This window comes from Ambystoma mexicanum, chromosome 8 (assembly GCF_040938575.1).
Source record: "Ambystoma mexicanum isolate Mex_15411 chromosome 8, UKY_AmexF1_1, whole genome shotgun sequence".
NCBI classification, from domain to species: Eukaryota; Metazoa; Chordata; class Amphibia; order Caudata; family Ambystomatidae; genus Ambystoma; species Ambystoma mexicanum.
In genome coordinates this window covers 629,595,709-629,618,401 of record NC_090929.1, presented here as the reverse complement: position 1 = coordinate 629,618,401, position 22,693 = coordinate 629,595,709, and the positions used below count along the sequence as shown (strand labels likewise).

General features: G+C 44.7%; 1 protein-coding gene and 1 long non-coding RNA gene across 11 annotated transcripts in view; both read left to right on the top strand.

Annotated features, from left to right (window-relative positions):
- EIF4G3 (eukaryotic translation initiation factor 4 gamma 3) overlaps positions 1-22,693 on the top strand; it is a 4,880,525-nt gene that overhangs the window by 66,117 nt on the left and 4,791,715 nt on the right. The gene's annotated exons all lie outside the window — the stretch shown is intronic.
- On the top strand, positions 704-22,261 carry LOC138472254 (uncharacterized). The gene is made up of 2 exons (XR_011268578.1): positions 704-1,325; positions 21,780-22,261. It is a non-coding gene; the product is annotated as an uncharacterized lncRNA (long non-coding RNA).

Sequence of the window (22,693 nt, the reverse complement as noted above, 5' to 3'; positions counted from 1 at the left end):
ACCTTTTGCCGTTATTGCAGGACAGATGTTCAAATCAAGTATTGCTTGGTCTTTGTTCTCCTAGTCATCTGGCAGGGGATGCACTTTATTGTTCTCATTCACCGTTTTATGTAACATTCACATTTGTTTACATAGCCTTTGTACTATTGCGAATATAAGCGTATCTTGTTGCTCGGGGGACGTACACTTTGGCCTGTTTTACTCCTTCCACCCTGTTTTTGATCTGTCAAAACTACCTTTTCTGGGATTTCCGTGTCGTGAGCTGTAATCCTGTGAGCATGAGGTGGCGGGAGGACTCCCTTATCACTAGGTACCTGATAGAATGTTTAATCGATAAAAGGCCTCCCCACCACCTCTAACAACTAATCTGTGTCATCCTCTAACAACGCATCTGTGTCATCCTCGAAGGTCACTGTTGATTCAGGTGTCGGGGCTGAGGGAGTAAGCCTTGGCTACATGCACACCCTTGATCCTCATTATATTTACGTGGTCTCATCTCAATTTAAAAAAAATAAATCTTTTGATCATATGCGTGCGCTTTCTCTTTCTCAGATTGTGGCTTAGGTTTTTTAAATCTGTGCTTCCCTTATAGATGTTTGTCAAGCATAATCTTCCCATTGGTTACCATTGCAGGGGTCTAATGGCCTTATCACCCTTATCGTGTAATATTTCCCTTAAATATCCTATTTTGACTAGGTCAAAAGACCCATGCATTGGGAATTCTAAATCAGGGTTGTTGGCAGTGTATTCAAGCCATTTTTGCAAAAACACTACCCTCAGGCCTCTCCTGATCATCAGTTTCTATCCTGGCAAATCGTTCAGGGGAACAGGTACATGTTTTGCGAATTTCAGTCGACTCTTAGAACATTGCAATCCCATTTCTGTCCTACTAACTTTATGATCTCAAAGCTGCTTTGAAAATGTCCCACTACGTGCAGTGCGCTCACAATCAATGCAGTCTACATGCTTTTCATTATTCATCTCTACCACGGTTTCAACTTGTGTACACCAACTGTATAGCCCTAAAGTTAATTAACAGCATGCTCCCTATAGAAAGCACAACACATTTTCAAATGTATTTCTCTATGGTTCATTAACGGTAGGTTTCCACAGGGAACACAGCATTACATATTGAATTGTATTTCGCTATGGTTTATGAACAGTATGCTCCCATAGAAAATACATTTAATTTTTATAACATCAGACCATACAACATTACTCGAACATTCTCATCCTTTTTTCTGCAGTATTCTGTGCCAGTGCTTCATCAGGAATGTAAAACCCCTTTCTTACAGACGGGGATCCTCAGTTGCAGAGATCAGCTGGTGAGTGAAGGTGTGGCTGCTGGAAAACTCTTGTCCAAATAAACTCGGTGCGCCCCACGCTCGACTCCCAACCTTTTCCTTCTCTCTGACAGTGGCACATTTAGTCCAACTGGATCTTAAATGCAATGTGGTCCCATCTGGTGGTGCCAATTGTGGGAAAGTACTTCTTCTTAGTATTCCAGCCTTTGTTCAAAAAATAACTTGAAGGTAAAATGAAACGCCAGAACAGAATGTTGGTTTAAAGCTCATAGACCGGTGTATTCCGCTTTAAGCGTGACCAGCATGGTTTACAAAGGACCACCTGAGGCACCTAGTCTCTGTCACCATTGACAAGAGGCACGTCTTTGTACATTTACAACCCATATAGTATTACAAAAGGCCATTGACTGTGGGCTAAAATTGAACTCCAGCCAGAGTTTCACCTTACTTCACACAACTGCTCCCTAGCTAATATAACACACTGGGCCTTGCTTCGAGAGCACGTGTGAACAGCTGAATCATAATAAGGACATTCTGTGTTTTTGCAGGCTAAATGCCTCTTTAGAAAGAACATGTTGGTAGTTATCTGTTTAGAGAACCTATGTTAAAAAACTTCCAAAGCCTCTAATTTTCATACATATTGCTAACATACCGAAAAGCTGCAGGGCCACTCCTTCAGGTTTAGGTAATAATGCCACTTATATTTGAGGCCACTGGACTTTAGACAACTTCAGAGTAGGTGGATGAGTTTAAACAGTAATTGCTTCACTATAAAAAGTGTTCGCCTCTTGGCTTGGCTATTGCTTGTTCTCTCCTTCAGTATAGTAACTTATTCAATTAAGGATAATACAAAGTTCAGACTTCAAAGTGAAAACCTAATTAGGCACAAACAGCCACTCTTTAAGGTAGATTTTTAAACTTAAAGAATTGTATGTAATTGTATTCCCGTGTAGTATCAAGGAGGCAACTTCTGACTTTCATCTGATGCAGATTTCACGTGTTACTCTTGTAAGATGGTAATTCTGGGTTTTGGAATGGATTCCGAAAGCTTTCCTTTTACCCAATTAAAGGCACGCAACCACTCCGGTAATGAGAAAGTGTTTAACAATGGATGGAATGGTCTTTCCTTGCCACACAAATGCAACTGCTTTCAGAATAAGCGCACATGCTACATTTCCATTGTTAACAGATTGCTTGAGAATAACTAACCACTTTTACTCTTAACTATACGTGAGTGGCTTTGGAGCCTGTTACAGTTACTGGCAAGGCTTGTTGACAAAATTGCCTATAGTTAAGCTTGACCCTGAGTCCCTTATCTCGACCCCAGTAGAGGCTGTGAAACTGGACATGCGGTCTTCAGACTTTTTCATGCTGATATTCACTGCAGGCTGTGTTGTAGCACTAGAAGACAACCTACATAGGTGTGTGTGCTTACCACCATGATTAAACAAATACAGCCAGGAATTTGTGAAGTTCTAAGATTCAAAGAGATACCATTCTGACAAACGACTCTGAATTATGCACTTGACGGTGGAGTTACCAGGTTAATGTTTAATATCCCACTCTACCTTCTAAGGGCTCTAATTCAAAGGGATTGTGTCCTCCAACCTATTCAACATCTATGACGGGTAATCACCACAGCTGTGCTGCTTTGGAAAATGTTCTACGTCGATACGCTGTCCCTCGAGGGCCTCTGTCGAGCCGATGTCACCGGATGTTCTAAGTAGGACGTACGACGCCCGTAGCCTCAGTTCCGTTTTTTCCGCAAACGTGTTCGCTTCGGAATCTCGGCGCACCTAGTTTCTCCTGATTTGAATCGGTTCTTCGAACTTGGTTGTTTGTGAAGTATCATGTCTTCATCGTCTTCTACCCCGCGGTTGGGCTTCAAGAAGTGTCGGGACTGCGGTTCCAAGATGTCGCTTACAGACCCGCACAACGTCTGCCTCTGGTGCTTCGGCGAGGACCATGCCACCGATGACTGTGATGAATGCCAGTCTTTGATGTCAAAGGCCTTGCGGGAGCATAAGAAGAAGCTGACTGTAGGTAGGGTTTCCAAACCCTGAAAGTCGAAATCCACTGGGCTTTCGACCGACGATTTGAGGGGCGACTCTGTGTAGGCGTAAATCCACGGGGGTGGCTTTACGCCTCGGGGTCCCCGTCCGAGGACTCCGCCAGACGGCGGGTAGCTTGTCCCAACAAGCATTCATCTCCAGCAGAATGGGACGCATTTCGCAAGGAGATGGCGATTTTTGAATCACAGGGTTCTGTTCTGTCCCCGTTTTCGAGAGAAGCCGACGAACGCGCTAGGGCCACCGCTCACACGCCTTCGGGCTCGGGTGGTCGGCGCGATCGGGAGCCATCGAGGTCCCTATCAGACTAGGTAGATCGCTCTAGCCATGCCCGTTCCAGGTCCCGGTCCTCTGCAACCTCGAGACCGTCAGAGCCTGTGAGGCCGTCTAAGAAGGCATCGGCACCATATCCGTCGAGGGGCTCTCTAGAGGCGCCGCCTCCAAGGAAGTCATCGGCGCCGAGGCCGTCGAAGGACACGCTCGGGGCTCCGGCCTCGAAGCCGTTGTCTAAGCCGCCGGCACCTCGCTAGGCGTTGACGCAGATTCCATCAAGGCCCTCGATGCCTTTTGAAGAGGCTTTATCGAAGGTGCCCCGGAGACCGGTGGAAACCCTGATGAAGGCACTGAGGCCTGTGTTTGAGCCTTTTTCTGTACCCTCATCTAGGGATTTATTCCAGCCTTTGGATTAAATCTCAGAGGTGGATGAAGGGTTCAGATCTGGAAGGGTTTGTCCCTCCTGAGGTTCCTGATGATGAACTGTTGTCTGGTCATAGCCAGATGGAAGACCTGCGTCAATCCTTGCATGACGCCAGTGATCTGGACACCTCCCCGGAGGTTGAATTTGGCAGGCCTGAGCCTGGTACACACTGAGTCTTCGTACACGCGTCTCATGTCAAGGGTGACGGAGTACTTGGGGTGGTCTGCTCCACCTGTGGATTTTCTGCAGGATGACCTGACAGATATTTTGGACCAAGGTCCACCCACTGACCCAGTGTTGCCATTTCATATGGCCTTAAAAAGAAGGGTGGCAGCGGCTTGGACTGCTCCGGAGTGTCTTCCGGCAGTGAATAAGTCGTTGCCAAAAAAATACCGTCCAGCCAGTGGCGATCCCGGCTACTTGTCTTTGCACCCCACTCAGGAGAGTTTGGTGGTGCAGGCGACCAAAGCTGCAGCGAAGTCATTGAGTGCTGTAGTTCGCCAACCTCCGCCTTTTCGTCCTCGGGGACAGCAATGGAGGGGAGGTTCCTTTCGATACTACTCTTACTTTGGTAGATCGAGGGGAGCTGCCAGTTCAACGGTCCAACGTAGGAGTACCAGAGGTGGAAAACAAGGTACTCGAGGTGCCAAGGCCGCTCAGGCAGTTGCATATTTGCCCTCAGGCACTGCAGCTGCAGCTTCAGCTCAGTCATGAGGCCATGTCCCATGGTTCGGCCGTTGGGGGAAGGCTGACGCAGCATCTTGTAGAATGGCGTGCATTACTTCAGATGTGTGGGTTCTGGAGAGCATAGCCCATGGCTACTATCTTCCTTTCCAACAGAGGCCTCACGACAATCCACCAGGGAAGCTCTTTGAAGAGTATGGATCCGCTCCTTGCGCAGGAAATCAAATCCCTGCTGGAGAAAGGTGCCATAGAACTGGTGCCCGTAGCGGAGAGGAACAAAGGATGGTATGCCCCATATTTTTTGATCCCCAAAAAAAGACTGGGGATTGAGACCCATCATGGACTTGCGTGGTTTGAACAAGCTTCTCAGGAAGGACAAGTTCAAGATGGTTACTCTCTCTCAAGTCCTCCAGGCCCTTTAACTTCAGGACTGGTTGGTGTCTCTCGACCTCATGGATGCTTACTTTCTTTTTTTTAAAAAAATCAATTCTTATTGGTATTTTGCGGTAACAGAACATTTACAGCGTGTAAAAATTTGGGCAGGAGCCTGTCATAACACCACAAACAAACCGTAAATCCCTGGTGTTTTCACCCACTTTCCCCCCCCCCCCAAACCCATTGACTCGGGTCCCAAAAACAGCTTGTCCCTCATGTCTCCTGGGGCAACTCTGACCGGGCTAAGGGCCGTCGGTGGTTAACCGACTCCCCCAAGTCTGAAGTAAAGTGTTATATGCGAAGGGTGGTTTCGGGCCGTGTTGTTGGACCCCGTGGTTCTCCGGGTGTTTCCTCTGCATGGCCAAATGCCTCCATAAACTGTAGCCAGTCCATCTCTATCTGGGTGCATGAGCACTGTATTGCCGCTGTGAGTCTTTCCATGAAATAAATGTTCTTAGCCACTGCTACCCACTCTCTTCTTGTGGGAAGGGCGGCCCGCTTCCATTTTCTAGCCCGAGCCGCCAAGAGTAACGAGTGTGTCGGGTCCAGGAGTTTTTCCCAAAGGATGCTTACTTTCATGTACCGATTCATCCCAAGCACAGAAAGTACCTGAGGTTCGCGGCTTGCATTTTCAGTTTCGGGTCCTGCCGTTCGGATTGACCTCCGCCCCGAGGGTCTTCACCAAGCTCATGGTGGTGGTGGCAGCGTATCTCAGGAAAGGGGGATTCACGTCTACCCCTACCTGGACGATTGGTTGATCGGGGTGTGCTCTCCCTTGAAAGTCCTGGATCATCTGTCAGTCACCTGCCACTCCCTTCACAAGATGGGCTTCTCCCTCAACTTAAAGAAGTCCCACTTGACACCTACTCAGCGGCTCCAGTACATCGGAGCAGTGCTCGACACATCCCTGGGGCAGTGTTCGCCTCCCCAGGTGAGGGCTCATCACATTCTGCAGATGGTGGACAGGTTTCAACTTGCCCAGAATCTCCCGGTGTTCGAGTTCTTGAGGTTGCTCGGCCTCATGGCATCCTGCATTCTACTGGTGCCAGAGGCCAGGTTGCGAATGAGATCTCTGCAATAGGCTCTCAAGATGCAGTGGTCGCAGTCCTCCGGCAGGATGTTGGATCCTGTTCAGGTGCTGCCCTCGGTCGCCCAGGATCTTCTGTGGTGGGCCGTCAAAGGCAATCTGATGAAGGGGACTCCCTTTTGGCTACCCTGGCCGGAGGTAGCGATCGTGACGGACGCATCCCTCACGGGATGGGGAGCTCAAGCCAACGAGTTGATCGTCGGCGGTCGTTGGTCTCCGTCGGAGTCCAGACTCCATATCAATCTGTTGGAGCTGAGTGCCATCAGGCTAGCTCTGAAGGCTTTTCTGCCGTCTGTGCGGGGGAAGAATGTCCTGATTCTGACGGACAATACAGTGGCCATGCACAACCTCAACAAAAAGGGGGGGGCGCAGGGTCTCTCCCACTGTGTAGAGGAGATGCAGCTCTGATTCTGGGCCATTCAGCAGGAAATTTCGATCTCGGCAGTTCATCTAGCCAGAGATGAAAACAAGGCAGCGGACGCTCTGAGCAGGCAGAGCACGGTCTCTCACGAGTGGGAGCTGGCTCAGGAGGTTTTCTTGGAGTTCTTCACCCTTTGGGGGACCCCACAAGTGGATCTCTTCGCCACCAGTGTCGAAGATTCGAAAGATTCTGCTCGCAGGAATTTCCTCCAAGAGGAGCCTTAGGGTATGCGTTCGTAGTGGAGTGGTCCTTCCCACTGCTGTACACGTTTCATCCAGTCCCCTTCATTCCGCAAGTGCTGCTGAGGTTACGGAGGTTCGGTTCCCGAATGATCCTCATTGCTCCGGCATGGGCCAGGAGAGCGTTGTATCCGGACCTTCTCGACATGTCCATCTGCCCTCCACACAGTCTTCCCTACCGAGACGATCTGCTCTCACAGGAGGGGGGGTCGGGTTCTCCATCCAAAAGTCAAGTCTCTCAACCTTCATGCTTGGTTTTTGAAAGGTTGAGGTACAAGGATTGGGACCTCCCTGAAGACGTGATGGAGGTGTTGCTTTGGCCAGAAGGCCTTCAACAAAGTCCCTTTATTGTTGCCGTTGGAGAAAGTTCTGCGACTGGTGCAGGGTAAAAAATGTGGATCCTTTTTCATGTGCCATTCCTGTGGTTCTGTCATTTTTGCTTTCGTTAGCCCACACGGGCCTGCAAGTGGGTACCATTAAGGGTTACCTGTGGTGCTGTCCATATTTAAGCGCTCGTCTGAGGAGTGTTCTTATTTTAAGATTCCTTTGATTTCTCAGTTTCTGAAAGGGCTAACTAATGTGTTCCCACCGTCACCTTTCCAGGTGCCCGGTTGGGATTTGAAATTAGTTCTGAAATTCCTAATGGGAGCTCCGTTTGATCCCTTACATTCTTGTCCTTTGAGACTGTTGACCTTTTTAAAACTGTATTTTTGGTTGCCGTTACTTCCGCTCCCAGAGTGATTGAGTTGCAGGCACTATCCGCCAAGCCACCTTTCACGGTGTTCCATAAGGACAGGGTTGTCCTTGGGGTCCGTCCTTCTTTTCTTCCGAAGGTTGTGTCGGACTTTCATTTGAGCCAGAAGGTCATTATTCCGGAATTCTATCTTCCTCCGCATCCTGGTAAGGAAGAGCAGAGGTTCCATAGGTTGGATCCTAGGAGAGCTTTAAGTTTCTACATCTCACGCATGTCCCGGGTCAGAGTGGACGATCAGCTCTTTGTAGGATATGCTGGAAGGCGTTTGGGTCAAGCTGTTACTAAGCAGACCTTGGCCAGATGGATTATCTTGACAATCTCTGAATGCTACCGTCTGGCGGATAAGGACCCTCCGGTAGGATTACGGGCCCATTCTACTAGGGGTGTGGCTGCCTCTGCTCTGCAGAGGGGTGTTCCCATTCGTAACATTTGTTAAGCAGCCACATGGGCCTCTGCCCATACTTTTGTAAAACACTACTCCCTGGATTCTATCCATGGGCAGGATTTGGCCTTTGGCAAGGCGGTCCTCTATTCTGCAATTTAATTGGGCATTCTAAATTCTTTTCCTGCCTTTATACGTTGGTACTGCTTTGGGAGTCTGTCATAGATGTGGAATACGTCAGAGGACACAATCCCTTCGAAGAACAAGTTACTTTCTTACCTGGTAACGTTATTTCGTCGGGATGTTACTCCGACGTATTCCACATTGCACCCTCCCAGCCTGCCCCTCTACAGAATTTCTTATGCGATTCCAGCTTACGTTTCCGCAAGGTTTTTTGTAGTCATACTGGCAGAAGATTGGTGCCACACGTTGTGAGAAAAAAACTACAACTGAGGCTACGGGCGTCGTGCGTCCTACTTATAACATCCGGTGACGTCGGCTCGACTGAGACCCTCGAGGGACAGCGTATCGACGCAGGATGCAGGCGCCGAACATTTTCCGAAGTAGCAGCGCTGTGGTGATTACCTGTCATAGATGTGGATTATGTCGGAGGAACATCCCATCGAAAGAACGTTACCAGATAAGAAAGTAACTTGTTCTAATTCGCATTACACATGCCAAAGCTGAAGCAAATATTATGTAACATAACATCACACAGATGAACAAGATTGCTATGTGAGCAATAAGCATATTTGAATAAATGAAATGAACAACAAGTGGTCGTTTTAGAGTGACCTGGGAGCTAAGCTATGTTGTGGTAAGCTACACGCCCTTCGTCTCAAATGCACCCAGCAAGTCCCCACTTTTGACTCACGTTTTAGAGCAGTATGTGCTGCACATGAAACGGCGCCTTCCAAGGTGTCGCGAGTTCTGCTGAGCTGGGCCTGGTTTTCTTTTTCCTGCCACTTCCCCAGCCCCACTGGCCTCTGAGTCTGCTGCTCGATGGGTGAACCGCCTCCCCCCTCTTTCTGTTGTGCTTTATATGTAACAAGGAACCTGGACTTTCTGCCAGTGTGTGCGTCATATCCGCTATTTGGGAGGTTAAGGCTTAACGCCTAGAATGACACTTTGATTGTTAAAAATACGGTCTTCTATGTGCAATCTATTAAAGAAGGGTTTGTATTTGTTCAATGACTGCCTTCATTATATTTAATAGGCTTTGGCTCAGCGAAGAGACAAAGTCTCGCAGAGCATGGACGTTTTTGTGTTTGTGGGTTACTTTGCTTCCCCGACTTCTTCGACCTCTGCTACTTCTTTGGGCTCACTTTGACCCCCACCCTTCTCCAGCACGGGTGTCTCCATTCTGGCCATCTTAATTGGTAGTCTCCTTCACCCACGAAACCCTTGGCTTGCCTTCTGCCTCTGGCCTTGGGTTCCCACACGGTCACAGCTCTGCAATCACAGCAACTTGCTCAGATGGGGAAAACTTCCATTTGAGCACGTCTTCCTCTGCAATACAGGTTTTGAGAACACAGAACCCTCTCAGAATTTGCAGGTGAAATCTGCTGTCTCTGCGTTCCGGCGACCCTTGTGTGCTCCCACCTCCTCGTGAATTGCCAGCCTTGTGCTTCTCCTCTGCTGCTATTACTACTGCCAGCCTTCCAACTCCTGCTCCAGCTCTTTCTCCCTTTCTGCTGGTGCCTTTTATGCTCCATGGGTTTGACAATTGGCTTCAGGTGTGAGCCATCAGCCTCAATTGCCTGACTCCTGAAATGGCTATTGGGCTTAATTGCCTGACAATTAAATCTACAAGCCTCGTAAGCCCTCTTCCTAGTTTGTTCCTCTAGGATTCTGGGACATGTAGTTTAATCAAAGTAAATTCTGCTTTGTGATCATTTTTAAGGATAGATTTAATCCCCTTAATATTTTTAACAGAGGGGCTGTGTGGGTTTTAACTTTTGTAGAGGAAGATGATTTAGAGAAGACATTTCCACAATCCTTTGTAGTGCACCTTTGGAATTGAAGGCGGCATTTAGTTTTAAATACCATAAAGTATCTTTCTTTTGGTATCATGTGCTAAAATGTTACAACCTTGGGGTTCACAGCCTTGGATGTAATGGAATGTTGAGAGACATTAAAATGATAAGGCATAACCTCTTTTGGCACAATGTTAAGAATCTCCCTGTCAGAGGACATAGTCTCATCCCACAGAATCTCCTGACTACCCTGGGCCCTGTCTCTACCCAGGTGATCCTCCCACAGTACACCACCCCCAGGGTTGGGTTCAGGAAGCGTCTGCCTTCCCCTGGCCACCTTGGAGGAGACTTCAGCAGGGTGTCAGGGAGGGATCCGCAGGATTCTTCACAGAACATATTGGTGCTCATTTGGTGGTAAAATGATTGCAACACATTATAAATGTAACACATTTAAGATGACTAATAGACCATATTACTTTGCAATACCTAAGTTCTCTAGACTATATGCAGTTCTAACAAAGATAATTTGCAATAGCATTTAACTTCATTTGGCATTTAAGTCGTTGTTTACGGTAAACTGTGAGGAAATTGAGTGGTAAGTATGACATTTTTAGACCAAGGAACCATTTAAGTTGTTCAAAGATATAGTAAGACTAAATGAGCATTAGCTGTCGCTTTGGGTTCTTGCTCCAAAATATTTTGAGGAAGTTTAGTGCAAATGTTTGGACACTAAAAAATTTTCCTCAACCTAATTTTCCAATGCCATGGGTAGGCGCCACGATGAAGCTTTCCGACAGCCACCGGAGCTGGTTGGCAATGCCTAAACTCAACAAGGAGGCATTGGAAAGAATTACTAAATCACACGAAATTAAACATATTCTCTTCAAAATGTAAAGCAGTACAGAAGCCCCAAAGGAACTTGGAAAGAAAAACCGCAGCGTTTTCCAACACAACCGTGTGTGTTTCTGCCTGCTGTGGCTATCACTTTGGGTCTCCGGTGCTCCCAGGGGAGCACCCGAGACCCAAAGTGAAAGCCACAGCAGGCAGAAACACACGCGGTTATGTTTACATGCCGCGTAGTGTTTCTACCTGCAGCTGATTTCCCATTTGGAGCTCTCGGGCTCCCCGTGGGGAGCCCGAGAGCCCCAAATGGGAAATGCTAAATGCTGCGTTGTCTGCCTGAATCTGCTTTTCCATTTGGGGCTCTCGGGCTCCCCGTGGGGAGCCCGAGAGCCCCAAATGGTAAAGCAGATTCAGGCAGACACAACGCGGTTGTGTTGGAAAATGCTGCGGTTTTAAAACCGCAGTGTTTTCCAACACAATAACGTTGTATTTATGTTTGCGGTCGCTTCAAAAGCGACTGCAAACATAAATACAACGTTTTTAAAGCTTCGGTTTTATTTCTAAGTTTTCCGGGCTCCTCCAGCCCAGAAAACTTAGAAAAAAAAACGCAGCTAGTGCTTATTTTTTGTAAAAAAAAATAAATAGCACTTACCGAGATTCAGCTGCAGATTTCCTGCTCTGGTCTCCGGTCCGCGTCCTCCGAGTCCCGGCACTAATGAAGGGAAAGCCACCCAGCGGTAGACTTTGTTTACTACAGCTGGCTGGCTTTTCCTTCATTAGTGCCGCAAAAGCCAGCACAGGAGGGCCTCCATTTCACAAAATGGCGGCGCCCCTGTGCTTGCTTTTTCGAATTTTGAGCTTGAATAGCTCAAAAGTTTACATATGAAGTTTTAAAACGGAGGATGCTAGTATTTTTTTTTTTATGTGGCCTCTCTATGTTTTAAATAAACATTTTTACTAGACCATCCCTTTAAGTACACATATATGACTGCAAGGAGAAATCTTTGAAATAAGATCCCCAATATGATGCTAATGGTATGTTTAAATTTATTTCCCCCGCTCTCCTCAAAAAACAAAGAATGTGTCCAGGTTGATATACGAAGTGTCTCTGCATCATGAGTCAATGAAGATTTGGTTAATTTTCCAATAATGTATTGTTTTTCTGTTTTGCGTAAGGGCTGGTTAACACCCTGTTTTTTGCTAAATCGGACTAGGACATGAATGGAAGAAGCTGTTTCATATCGTTCATTGTAATTATCGTTTTTTAGATTCTAGTGTGGCAGTCGCTGCACTATAGTTGAGTATCAAGTCCCATAGTAAACCCGAATATTGAATTGCTAAAAACCTTTGATTTACATGACGGATTTGGCAGATATTTAGCAAATGCAGCTTGTCATGGGCTCTCCCCACCCCCAGACTGCACATTTTGGGAAATATTTGTTGCACAATGAAACATTTATTAAAGAAGCAAAAAAACTGTTTTCGGCCTACTCCTATTTCATTACCCCATAGAGGAAAAAGTCAACATTTCTGTGAAGCGCACAGCAAAAACCGCACAACGGAATTGGACCATGTACTTGACATGTACATGAACTTGGCCACAAAGCGTTGACTCTATTTCCAGGAGGGTTATAGGGTTATGTCCAGTAGTTGTTAAAATATTTGATGGAGAAGGGGGTGTCCCCTTCTCCTAAAATTATAGCTACATCTTTCCCATGGTGTTTTGCAGCAGAGGGCTTTCAGAAATAAGTGCCATTTTATTTTTCATTGCGAGTGATGACCACAGTTATAATGGGAATAACCAGAGTTAGTAAAAAAGTGGAACAAATTCCATTTGGAGGAGGAAAAAGGATGAAATGTCATCCGGTTAGAGGTGGGGAGCGGGAAAGGATACTGCATTAAATTGGTGTGGTTGGGGGCAGTACGGGTTAAGTTTAGAGCTCAAAAGGTTTTGCATAACCAAGGTTATGCTGGGGATAACCACGATTATAGTCGAAAATGGGATTGGGAATGAAAAGTGCGTCACACGAAGCAACAAGTGTTTGAGGGGGAATGGGAGTGAGCTAGGGAGGGGAAAAGGGACTTGAGGATTGGGGGGGAAGCATGGCAAGTGGAGGGGGCACTTGGTGAAGGCCTGGGAGTTGGGGAAGAGTTTTGGATTTTGCATGCCTTTTTCTGGAAGACCGCAGTTATTTGTAGCTGTTTACCGATAACCAGGGTTATTTGTAGTACATTAATAATATAACCGCGGTTATGGGAAAATTATTTTTAAAAGGTTTACAAAAATGAGATTGATACAAAAGAAAGTGGAATTTATGGCTACAGTTAGGTGTGGGGAATGGGTGTGGTTGAAGGATTTGGCCACTGGGTTACGTTATGCGACTGAATAATGCAATCTGGAAAGTGGACACAGCCGAAGACTGTGACTAGAGGGCCTGAAAAAACATATTGGGGGAACATGTACAGTCACACGAAGGCCAAGGCTAAGAGGCATGGTTGTGTTTTTTTAAATATACAGTGGCCCAGCCAAAGGTCGTGTTCAATGGCCAGGGCCAAAAGCGCTGGCTTGTCGGCCGTGGCCAACTAGTTGGCCCAAAAGAAACATATTGGGGAACATGTACAGTGGACACAGCCGAAGACCATGGGCAGTAAAAAACGATGGTATAACAAAACCCTCGATTCTCTCAAAAACCTTAGAAGGTCTTAGTTAAGTTGCACAGATTTAACGCAACAAAACCCTTGGAATTCAGCGGATGTAGGAAGTCATGACCAGCTTGCGTTCCCGTAGCCCATGAGCCCGTACGAGAAGGGATTCACAATAACGTATAAAATTACACTATGAGCGTCATCAACTGGGGCACGCCGAGTAAAGCTGGTCATTACTTCCCACATCTGAGTTTCAAAGGGGTTTGTTGCGTTAAATCTGCACAACTTAACTGCACCTTAACTAAGGTTTTTTTCAGTGAATATTATAGCTTATTTGAATTTGTTAAAGCTGCTTTTTAGTTTAATACTTGTTCTCTTTGAATCTCATGAAATAAAGTGGTTAGGAAGAATTTGGTTCTCCTTTCCACACACAAGGGATTTAAAAAAATATTTTGTTGCAAACATTGGTCAAAACTTTGAACATTTGCAGATAGGGATGTAACGGTATAACGGTATACCGTTAAAGATACCGTGAACCACTTAATTGACCAATAATAACCGTCACATTGTTTATACCGGTATACCGTTTATACCGTTAAGTGTGCTTTTCAGTCTGATTTGGAAAGGCTGCAGAAAGCAAGTGCTGCGCAGTCTTGGTCTTGCACTGTTGGATGTGCCATCTGCCAAGTAGTTTTAGTTGGAGCAGTTTTTAATGCCATTCCATAAACCACACATGCCTGACACAATCAATATGTTAGCAATAGGAAGAATAAATACAGTGCCAAGAAGGAAAAGGGTTTACTTTGGGATGGCGGCTTTGGGGTTTATATATTTATAATGGATAATGTTTGCTAAACATATGACAATGGAGGATTTCCCTGGTTCTATCATTGAATTTACATATAATAAGTCACACTGCAAAATTCACTCATCTCTGTGGGTATTCACTGCTGCCATACCAAAGGTGACATGTCCGTGTTTACTGAACACCTTTTGGCCCGCAAGTAAACGAAAGGCTGTCACATAAAGAGAGTGCGTGTGTGTGTGTTCATGCGCACAAGCGCATACTACCATCAACCTTGATTGATCTGTGGCATGCAGGTCATCAAGATGGCAACATGTTCATCTTCACCAGTAGCCAGTGGGGGAGCCAAAAGCCTAAATGACCACGTAAGAAAAGCTATTAAGTTTGCTTTGCCAGTCGCAGCAGTCGCACTCCCCTCCTCCTCTCCACACGTGTGTTTGTGTTTGGTGGAAGCAAGGGGTGACATTTCAGTGGAAAGTATGTTTGAAAAGCCCAATTCTGGTCCTGGGTGCCTGGTTTTGTTTGTGATGATAAATCTGACAGTTTATGATCTTTCAGAAAATATTTGTTAAGATTAGCTAACTCCACCTGCTATACCGCAATAACCATGATATACCGTCATTTGGCAAGAAGGTTATCGTACCGTCATAAAACTAATACCATGACACCCCTATTTGCAGACCACTTCATAGAGTGGTGCGGTGGTGTCAACTAGGTATTTTGATTATTTAATTGGCTTGTTCATTAAGACTTATTAACAAAAACATTGATTTGTATGTAAGACAAATTAATTATGAAATATTTGGCCTACATTTGCCTTATCTGCCAATTTCCACGTGGCAGACGGACAAAACCTTGCTTGTACGAAAAACAGCATGTGCACATTATTGTATAAAGCGAAGTTGGGTAGGCATGCCACCTATTAGTCCATTTTGCTCTTACTAGCTGTACAAAGGAACAGGAGATTGCCATTTTCATCAGAGCACAAACATGGGCACTTTGTTAAATTATTTTGTTAATTCATGCATTTGCCAGATGGGCAAAGGAAGATGACCACTTTTTAACAATCGCACTGTAATGAGTAAGGACACTTTCTGAAACGGGCCTCTGTTCTGGCTATACTGCTACCATGATCTTTTCCCTGCAGTGCCTCCTTCTTGGCCTTCACACCATGGCCCAGAGCAACAAGGGAGCAACATTTTAGAGTGCTGGAAGCCACATGTTGCTCTCGAGCTACACGTTGGGGGATCCCTGATATGAATAAACAGTGATATATATGCTTTGCTTACGAATATACCCAAATATGTCAACTTCTCTTGCTCCCACTGAAAGTGACAGCAAGTATGCAGCCCTTGAATAGTATAGCGGCCCTCCGAGAGAGTTAGTAATTTTGATATGCAATGGATAATTTTGAAACCTGAAATGGAATGCAATTGTGTGAATTCTGAGGAAGAGTTGCCCATGGTCAAATTACATCGGCTGCAAAGAGCCTACTTGTGACATACCTTCCCAATAGCAATATCTTGAATCTTTTCATTTTGGTGAATATATTGGGGAAGAGCTTCCATCACTAATGGGGTTGAGGGAATCTCTGTCGGGTCTTCTATTGATTTGAAAGAGTCTGGAAAAGGACTATATTAACTCTCGATTTAGTAGTAGGATGTTGGTAATTTGCCAAAATCCCCTATCGAATCCAAGGGCCAACATCAACCTTTACTAAAATACTTTGAATGTAGGCTTGTTTAAGACAGTCCAATATCTTTTCGGCATTAACTGAAAATATTGTTCAAGGTCTATTTTACTATCTTTTATTTTTACATTGATAGTCTGAGAGATAGTAACATTGTGCCTGGTATTGTCTTGAGATCCCTGACCAGTAATTGATTTGGCCTGCCTCAATTAAATTTGGTAAGATTCAAGCCAATCTAAGCAAATATGTGAGTCCTGGTGTTCTACTCCTATAGGATGATAGTAGGACCAAAGAACCAGATTCTTATCTTGCTCACTAAGTGGATTAGTGACTGATTCTCCAATTGTGTTTCCCTCTTCTAGGGACCTTTTTATAAATATGAGCTGGTCATGTATTCATAGACATTTGTCCAATTGCCTGTGGTATTTCCTCAACTGTAATGGCCCTATCCATCATTTCAATTTGCTGCACTACCCAACTATTTGTCAATTAAACCCAGGTCTGAAGATTGGGTTGAAAATAAAGATCTAAAATACTGAAGATTTGTAGATTGTCCACCTCCACATTACATTTCGTACCTATCACAAGGCAACACATGTATTATGGCAGTGTTCTTGTTTTTCAATGTGTAAGGTAATAATTGGATGATTATCAGATCACATCAAATAGAATTTTCTTATGTTTAATAAACTTTAAGCTATCTCAGTAGAGATATATTTTCCAAATGACATTGTGCTGTTCTTAGAAGCTGATGATCTTTAAGAGAGATTGAAGTCTTATATTGGGCCTCTAGATTAGATTATTTTGCTAGTTAGCTGTTTTTGGCCCTGTTTCTGACATTAGGCAAAGCCTTTGAGCGCCCCTTTCACTATTATATACTAGAATTAGAATGGAGGATCAATAAAGACTGCAGAAACAAATAAAAACTTCAACAACATACCCATTCATACAAAAAGGAAATACAAAAAGCAAAAAGGAAATATTACGACAACAGAATCCTCAAAGCACCAAACGCCCAAAAAGAACTGTTTAAAATCATAAACAAAATAAATAAAACCACCCGGCTGCAACAACACTCCAATACAATCGAAGAAATTATGCAATGACTTTGCAGACCACTTCAAAAATAAAATCATGACCATACAAGACACCCACCAATGCAAGGCACACCAGAACAAAACTTCCCGCACATATCAGCTGAGACTTTCGTCAATCTTGTAAATCAAAACAACCAATCTGGCTCCTCGGCAGATCCCTGCCCCTCCCTGACATCTACAAATCAATCCTTGCACAAGGAACACTAATGTAATACTACAGAAACGGCCTCAACCATTCAATCTCAACAGGAAGAGTGCCTGAAGCAAATCAGCAAACCGCTCTTAGGAAACTTAGAGGACCTCTACAACTACAGACCCATCTCCTACATTCCCTACCCAGCTAAACTCCTTGAAACACACACATACAGAACAACCCAAGACTTCATAGAAGAAAATCACCTATTAAACCAAGCACAAGTAGGCTTCAGACAGATGAGCGGAACAGAAACAGCACTTATTTCAATATGGGATGATCTAAAGGTGAACGCAGACTCAAACAGCACCACTCTGATACATCTAGACCTCTCTGCAGCATTTGACACAGTTAACCAGCACATCCTCATCAGAGACTGGAAGAATTTGGAATCACCGACAACGCCTTACTTTGGGTCAGATTCTTCCTAACGAATAGAACAAACTATATGGATGAAACCTTACAAATCAAGCCCCCGAGAATAATCATGCGGAGTCGCACAAGGATCATCCTTCTCGCCATTTCTATTCAATATCTACCTGTCGCAGCTAATTAAAATCATTGAAAGACATGGCCTCACCTGCTATAACTGTGCTGAGAGGCAATCTACAAAATACAAGACTTACAAGAAGACAACGCAACACTAGAGAACTGCCTTCGTGAAATATACAACTGGATGAATTTAACTACCTCAAGCCCAACCAAGGCAAAACAGAAATAAGGATCATCACAAAAAATGGAGAAGACAACCTCTACATCCCATGGCAAACTGAACTTGGTGAAACCCAGCCCCATCAACTGTAAAAAACCTGTGAGTCCTGATGGACAACAAACTCACTTTAGAGCCACAAGTAAACGCCCTAATCAAATCCTTCTTTCTCCTGTGATCTGTTAAAAGGATCCTACCGTTCCTCTCATTCACTAACAAAACTGCCGCCATCGCCCTCATGTCCAGACTAGACTACCCCACCAGCCTATAGCTAGGCCTTCCGGAACGACTCCTAGATAAACTCCACTGCATGCAAAATGTGGAGGCCTGTCTGCTCTTTAAACTATCTCGAAGAGAACACATCACACCAGCGCTGAGAACGTTACACTGGCTACCCATCAAACGGCGGATGAAGTTCAAATCCATGTGCATAACCCACAGAGCAATCCACGACCAAGGCGCAGAGTTCATCAGAAGAAAACTAAATGTACATCACACTGCAAGGCCACTCGGATCGAGCAGCGACCTCCGTTTGGAACCCAAATCATACAAGAGAAAACTCAGAGGATCCTCTTTTTTTCTCACCTCGCCCCAAAAACCTGGAACAAACTACCAAAGAACACGGAACACGAGATCACCTACAATTCAGGAAACTCCTCAAATCATGGCTCTTCACCCGATAACCGGAAAGAAAGCCCATAAGGACATAAACAGAGGAACAAGGCCGAGGGATGAGCCTACCCGAAGTCCCTTAATCATCAACATTTATTAAAATAAGGATATACGGACATGTAATATATCCACTCATCAATTAAACCTCACCAATAATAACATGAACAAACACAGATCATTCGGAAGGGAGAGCAAGGTATTACCCAGCAATGGCACCTGGCAACCTGAGGGCACAGGCAGCAATGGACCATAAATAGTAATACATAGGAAAGAACAGGAATAGATAATGTATCGCCACTGCCTAAGAAGGATTACACCCACCCCCGGGGTGTACCAAGCTCAATAACTTAGCTGGAGGCCAACCTCACCCCCGGTCCTGATACTAGAGCGTAAGGAAAAGGAAGAGAAGTTATACCACCCAATGGACTACCGGCAGTAATAAAACACCACCATGGATCTAGGGACAATGCTCTCTGAACCAGAGGTACCATGCCGATTAATCTGTTAAACCAGCCACAGTATTGCCATTGAAACTACACAATTGAGTAAACCTAGAGAGAATATACTAACCCAATATGACTACCTGATACATAAACTAAACTACAGGGATTATGAGCCATACAACCCACTAACCAAAACCTCTCGTTTCTGCTTACTTAATGCACACAAAACCCACACAACCACATCTCTCTCAGCAAACCGCACAGACTTCACCACACCACAACAACAAACAACCAACACATAGATCGGTACAGCTCGCAAGGACTCGCTTCGATCCTACTTGCGCACCCATGCCCATGGTGAAAACCAAACTGAAGCTGCCAACAGTACACCACCTCTCACTTTCCTACGCCCTCTTCACCCACTAACCCACCCCGTCCACCTTTTGTTTACAGATCCGCCTGAGCGCCTGGAGACCAACTCCATTGGTGACGGTGCGCTATATAAATACCTTTAACATTATTTCCATGTGATCCAAACCATAGTCCTATTGAACCTGATTAAAGTGTGCTCTTATCGTTGGCTGTAACACAGGGACGGCATTCAGATTCCAAATGCAAGTGGGTTGATTGGTATCTAGGGTCAAAGTTATTACCAGTGAGACTGACTAGTGATCAGAAACATTTTTACATTCAATATCAATTAATTGTATGTGTTGCGAAAGGAATCTTAAAGTAAGAATGATCAGTTCTAGAGTAGCTTCTATAAACATATAAAAATGTGAAATCTTTAACGGAAGCATTTGTTCTATGCCAAACATGATCAATTTAGGTCCACAATCGCTTTTATTGGTCCAGGAGAGCATTCGAAATGTACTGCCATATTAGTGTAAGAGTGATCCATACTAGCATTTAATACTTCATTAACATTCCTTCCACCCCGAAAATATTAGCTTGCTCTCTAAAAATGTGCTGCTTTGGAAAATTGATTACAAACAACATATCCCTCCCCTCTTTGAGACCATAACCTGAGAAAATTGCCAGTTATAGTATGACGATTGAGTTGTATGCCCAAATATCTACCTTGAAAAAAATCATGGCATTTAGCTGCAATTGACGTCTCAAGGTTCCTACTGATCAGTATTGCCACCCCCTTCTCCTGGTCTCTAAGGATGTAAAGAAGTGTAAAGGGAACATTCTCTAATGTAATCCTTTGGTATCTTTGGCCAGCAGGTGGGTCTTCTGTAGGAGAACAATGTCGGCGTCTAACTCGAACAATGTCGACTGGGTGGTACTCCATTTAGAAGGGTGTTAAGACCCAGAACCTTTGCTGATATTATTGTGTACCTGCCGTTCAGTGAAAAAAAACTTGCCATGAAATGTGTTAAGCAAACCGCTGCAGTCAAAGACACAATACATGCAAAATAATATCCATCTGACTGAAAAGGAAAAATGCAACTTTAGATGTATTGTGACCTGTCTGAAACAGCAATTGACCCAACCCCACATGGTTTGCGTCCTAGATTTACTGTGATATTATAACTCCATGTTTCCCAGACACTCTTGGTATCTTGACTCTTTGTGACCTAGATGACCCCAACTAGAAGATTAGGTACCACATCACTAAAGCTTAACTGTCAATTATAATGCACCAACATCTGTGAAAGATATAGGGACACCTGCTTCTGGGAACTCTATTGTCAAATATAACCTCGTATATATTTTCTATCCCAATGAAAATCCAGTATTGTGCCATGAGACATTGAAATAAATAAGTAATGCACTTCTGAATATGAACAAAAAACATAAAGTAATTGGGATTGGGGTCTGCCCTTCGATTTCTTCTGTCTATGTAGTCCCACTGCTGTTGATGCCCTCTGCGGCTTAGTCTGTGGGCAGCAAGGCTGTTGCAATGCACCTTGAGAGAGTCCCTGTTTCCGGTGTAGGTCGCCGTTGAAATATTTAGAAACTGAGCCGCTGCTCCCAGCGAGGAAAAATGATTCTGCATAATGTCCAAGCGAAGGCATAATCTGAAAGGAGAAACTCGCCAACGGTATTTAATTGTCGTTGTTTAAGCCAAGAGGTAATTCATTTCAACGGACGTTGCTCTTAGATTGTTGTAGGTGGCAAGTCTTGATAGATGTGAACCTGCGCGCTGCCGATCTCCTTATAAGTTGAAATCCCTTGTTTTTGCCATTTGTTTTCCATTCACTTAGCTAATGGACCCTGTATAGGACATCTGGTGGCAGGCCTTTACATTTCTGAGAATTGAAGAAATATTTAATCCTGCCCAAGGACAAGCCAGAGGCATCACTCGCTCCCAAGATCTCATGTAATAAAGCTTGGGCGTACTTTTTCATTCTTTCATTCGTGACGTGCTTGGGTAACCTAATTCAAACATTGCGTCTTCTGGAGCACTTTTCGCAGTCTTCCAATTTATCTGACAATGATAAATGCTCTTAAGCATTGGACCAACTCCATCAGCTCAGTATGTTCGCGCGCCTGGTCACGTATGGAAGTTTCTGCTTCATCCATTCTCTCTTTAGTCACTTGAATGGTCTTGTTGATTTTCTGAAATGGATTTGGTAAAATCGTAATTACAGCTTGTAATATTTTGTTTTAATATCTCTCCATAGATCATGGACCATTTGATCAATATCGGATGTGGAAGCTGCAGACATTGATGAACCACCCTATGCTCCCGGATCTCTGGTTTAAGGGATCGCTTGATCTGTGTGCTGGAAGTGGACAGACCTTAGGATCATCCGTAAGGGATTGTAGCATATCTTTAATCAAAAATGAACCCCCACCCCCTCTGGTTAGCCCATTACAGAAGTTTCATCAAAGCCTACACCAAGAAGGTGCCAGCAGAAATATTTCAGGATTCGAAAAGAGGACTTTGATCTTGACGAGTTAGAGAGGCTTACTTGGTATTGTGAATGAGCTGCTCCGGCCTGCCCCCTCCTAGACAGCTCATATTTTCATAACAATAGCGCTGTTATCAGATTAGGTTGATCATATTATGCAAAAACATAGTTCAAAGATGTATACGTGAACTTTAAATGAGTGCCTGCGAAGATGTGTTCATGAAGTACCCTAATAAAGAAACGCTACTCAAGTCTTGGTTCCATGATTCTTTTATCTTGATAAGAACCTTTATCAGCAGGGCTGACTTTCTGCAATTGCAGTTTGTATTCACACAAGCAGACTGGAAAAGCGACCATACCATTAACTGTTGCTTCATTTCATTGGACATATGAACATCACAGTCCCCTGCAATGGGCACCACAATCCTCTGTGATCCAATATGCTTGAGGTGAGGTGGTATTGTGGTAAATGGCAGGATTGTCCCACCGCTAATATTAATTGCATTGTCAGCGGACCGACTGGCCCTAGACTCCTGCCTAGAGCACCGGATGGAACGACCACTATGAAGATCAGTGTCCTGCTGTCGCCCTTTCTTCTCCCTCACAGTTGTTCTGCGGGCTGATGGCAGCACAGCTCCTCTGCCCCCGACCTCCAAACTGAGCAAGGTATGGAAATCTGCAAT